Source organism: Myotis brandtii, unplaced genomic scaffold, assembly GCF_000412655.1.
Source record: "Myotis brandtii unplaced genomic scaffold, ASM41265v1 scaffold577, whole genome shotgun sequence".
Lineage (NCBI taxonomy): Eukaryota > Metazoa > Chordata > Mammalia > Chiroptera > Vespertilionidae > Myotis > Myotis brandtii.
The window spans coordinates 31,428-35,995 of NW_005370161.1; the positions used below are offsets into that span (position 1 = coordinate 31,428).

A 4,568-nucleotide genomic window follows, 5' to 3' on the forward strand; every position below is an offset into this window, starting at 1 on the left:
TCTTCCATGTTTTCCTATGGATCCCTTCATTCTTTGCATCTTGAGGATAATGGAACAAAGTAAAGGAGACTTCCTCCTTTCTCAGGGCAGGCCCAGGAAGCTGATTGGAGGCTTTGTTTGAAATCTGTGTGTGGGAAGTGCTCTCTGAAACGCCATCTAGAAAAGAGCCAGGGAAACAGAATTCAGTAGAAAAATAGAATGAACTGCATTTGTAATGCTACAGCAAGGTCAGCCAGTCCTACAGAACATTCTAGAGCTGGGGTGGGAGAGATCTCTAATTGAGACCTGGGAGCCAGGCCTTTGAACTCTGCAGTACTTTGAAATCTGTGTGTGGAAAGTGCTCTCTGAAACGCCATCTAGAAAAGAGCCAGGGAAACAGAATTCAGTAGAAAAATAGAATGAACTGCATTTGTAATGCTACAGCAAGGTCAGCCAGTCCTACAGAACATTCTAGAGCTGGGGTGGGAGAGATCTCTAATTGAGACCTGGGAGCCAGGCCTTTGAACTCTGCAGTGACACCTATCACTAGGGATGGGGGAAGAAGTGGGGCAGATCCCTTAGGATGAGGGCAATTTCTGGAAAGAGATGCAGGCTGCATGGCTAGCTCTGAGAATATGTGCTGCAAAACTGAGGGGAAGAGGAGCAGCATCCCATAACAACTATTGCACTTCCCTCAATGCCACTCCTTTCAAAGAAACTCAAATGCAAGGTAAATATTTGACCCAAATAGTTGCCTGGTTGATGAGGCAACAAAAGAACTGTTCTCAAGGAATGAACTTCCACCCAGGTGCTACTTAGTTCCTGTCTCTTCTCTCTCTCTCTCTCTCTCTCTCTCTCTTCCTCCCCCCTCTCTCTAAATTAATCCTTAGGAATGCAAATGAGAGCTAGGCTTCCAATCTTTCCAAATACACATTTAAAGAGAGACTAACAATACCCCTAGGAGTTATGAACTCAAGGTGATTTTGACCAAATGGATGGTCAGCAAACTCTTTCTTAAGGGGCAGATAATATTTTACACCAGGCAAGGCATACAGGCTCTGTCCCCAATTACTCAACTCTGCTGATGTGCACAAAATCAGCCACCAACAATGCATAAACAAATAGGTGTTTCTGTGTTCCACTAAAACTTTACTTAAAAATACAGGTGGAGGCCCGATTTTGGCCTGTGAGCCATCATTTGCCAACTCCTGAACTAGACACCTAAAATATATAATTACTACAAAACAAAGAAAACAAAGTCAATCATAAGTCATACACCATCTAAAGCAAAACTATTAGAACAGACTTACAACAAGTAAAAGTTGACATATTAGATATGATTTAAATAAGAGTTTAAGTGGAGTTTGGCAAAGGGAGGGAAGGAAGAGACACCTGTATTAATGTCAACATTAAAATGTTTTAATAATAATAATAAAGAATACACAGGAGTAAAAAGACTCAATAGATGGAATAAGTAGAAAGATGAACACAAAACACTAGTGCACTGAAATGTCAGACAGTGAAATTCTCCTCCCAAAAGAGAAAAAACATAAAAAGAAAGAAATTATACAAAGAACACCTACTAAACGATGTTTCAGATGGTAGTTAGGCCTGTGATAACTTGGTGACAGAGTACCAGAAAGCAATGAGGAAAACAAAGTCACTGAAAAAAAAAAGACAATTTTTGGAAAAAATAATACCACATTTCCTAGAATTAAAGGAAAAAGAAAGATTCCAGGTTGCAAGTCATCATAGATTGCCAAGGAGTTAGCTAGGAAAGCCCATACTAGACGCATAAAGAAAGTTAAGAACATAAATTAAAAGGAAGAAATTCTACAGCTTCTAAAAATAAAAAACCACCAATAAAGGTATGAGAATAAGATAGCCACCACAATTCTTAAAAGAAACTAAAATGTATGAAACCGATAATGTAATATTTCTCACATCAAATGAGAAGATTATAAAATATAAGTTTTCGGCGGAGCCAAATTGTCACTTATATGTCAGTGAGCTAAACATGCAAACTAAAAAAATAAAGTTAAAAAAGCAAGGAAAGGCAAGAGGTTTTTGTTAGGTCTAATCAACTAATTGAATCGATACCCCCTCCCCTGGGATCTGACCTTTAGGCCACTTACAACTGACATTCCCTTTCCCTCAGACCGCATTCCACTTGCTAAGACCATTATCCTTCCCCTGGGGACCTTCTGAGGATTCAGACCCACCCAAAGAATTCTCCGCCCAGAAAAAGCCCGCCTAGACTCCTGTCAAATCTCTGACTCCCGGTCCCTGGGTGCTGGCGCCATCGGTATTCAGATGACCTAATAAATTCATAATCCCTCACCACTTTGGCCTCATGTATTCCTCCTTCAGCGAGCCTAACAGTTTTAAAAGCAAAAAAGAAAATAATAAAGAATGGAACAAAAGTAATACATTAAAATTTGACCAAATTGATACACCAAACATTTAAAGAAATTAGTAAAATAGATTCTGGAAACCCAATTTTAAAAATAGAAGAGAAGATGCAAATACAAATATAGGATAAAAGAAATGACTTACTAAGCAACAGAAATTTCAAAAAAATAATAAAAGGGCATTGTGCTGAACAACTCACTAATATATTTGAATGCCCAGAAAAAATAAATAATGTTTCTAGATTATAAAATAAGAAAATGGCACCAAAAAAAAGAAAATGTGAAAGAGCAAACTGAATTAAGTAGTTTTAAATGGTAACTAAAAACGAATTTTCCCTCCCCAGTGCCCCAAGGTTAGATGTTTTTACTCCCGAGTTCTGACAAAGTTTAAATAATAATTAATTCTTATATAAATCATAAATTATGTTCAGCTTTTTATTTTTGTTGATGACAGTGTAACTGTTCCCACAACTGGGAAATGAGATATAAGATAAAATTCAGTTAAAAATGTAAATGTGAAATCCCTAATGGAACATTGGATAATTGACTCTGATGGCATATGTTTAAAAAATCAGGTTACAGTACAAATAATGATTGACATTATGAAATTCTACCAATGTAATATGCCAATTGCTAGAATTAGAGCAAGCATTCTATGTAATAGAGAAAATTTAGTAATATGAAAAACAAATAGCATTGCCCAATCGCCGACAACTCTCTAGCAAAAAATATAACATGGTCAATGCAACAAAGAAAGCAAGTGGGAGACAAATGTCATGTGAGTCTCATAAAAAATGTCACTTTGGCAGAATGTAGAGACAGACCATTTAAAACAAATAAGAGAATTCAACAAAGTGGTTTAATTCAAGATAAGTTTACAAGAATAAAGGCATTGTTTTTCCACTAAAAAAAACCTCCAAAATATAAAATATGACTGAATTTTATTATTGTTGTTCATGTAAAACTTCTTCGGGAAGGTTATCTTACCTGGGATCCATGGTTTTCAAATTAAAAAGTTGGGGGTTTTTTTTAATTAAAAAAAAGGTCAATGTGTTTTTGTCATTTCCAAAGAATTACATTACAGCTTATGAAAATGCATATTGTTTTAACATGTATCCAAATTGTCATTTTCAAGCTTTTGGAATTACCAGGAAACACACCAGCTAAAGGTCAAAACGTACATCATCCAGAACGACAGGAAGGTGCAGAAGTAAAGTGCAGAGGTACGGAGGCGCACACAGAAAGGGCTGGCAACTGAGGACACGGTTGTCTTTTTCAATCTGAGGGAGTCACAAGCTCCCGGCTGCTCTGAACTCCAGTTCTGGGGGAGTCTCTGGGGACCCAGACTAATATGGGGAGAAACTGGACTGTCTGGTATCAGGCGGAACTCCAGGACAGCTTTCTCTCAGAGGTGCTTGCAGCGATTAACACTGGACACTGAGACCCAGGGCCTCTTAGGGCAGGACTGAGGATCAACCATAGCTGTTTGCCCTGCCCTGTTGATTTCCTGAGACCCTGCTCCACCCAAGCTGTGTGCAGAGGCTTTTGCATATGAATAGCCTGGCTCTTTGCAATCTTAAATTACCTAACAATCTGCAACTGGGTCAGAGAGACCCAGGACATCCAAAAGAAGGCCCAAGGCCCCACAGCAGCTTGCATTGCTTCACAGCTGGGCCTCATCTGGGCACCTCCAAACCCCAAACAAAGAAGAGGAATCTGCGGATCTCTTCGTAGCTCCTGCTGGGTAGCCTCAGGCAGCGGCTAAATTAGCACCTCCTTAGAGATCCAAGAGCCAGTGTACCCAGTGGTCAGAGTGGGACCATTCAGATTACAACTCCTCAGATCCATAAGGGACACAATCTGGGAGCAGACTCAGTGAGCACCAAAGCCCCACTGAAGCAAGTCTTGCCCCGGAGGGGTGTCTCCAGCACAGAAGTTCTCCCACTGAAGACATAGCTGATCCTCACAGCCAATTGGCCTGGAGGTCAATTCCTCCCAGTGATACCTACAACAATCAAGGCTTAACTACAACAAGACTGTGCACAAAGCCCACAAAGGGGTGCACCAAGAGTGTCCACCTCAGGTAATTGGGGAGGCTGAGCCACTGGGCCCTATAAGATACCTAGCACACAAAGCCACTCTATCAACACAGGGAAGCAGCCAAAATGCAGAGACAAA

At 39.9% G+C, this 4,568-nt stretch overlaps 1 pseudogene; it reads left to right on the plus strand.

Annotated features, from left to right (window-relative positions):
- The first annotated feature begins 3,483 nt into the window (after positions 1 to 3,483).
- LOC102250066 overlaps positions 3,484 to 4,568 on the plus strand; it is a 23,273-nt pseudogene continuing 22,188 nt past the window's right edge.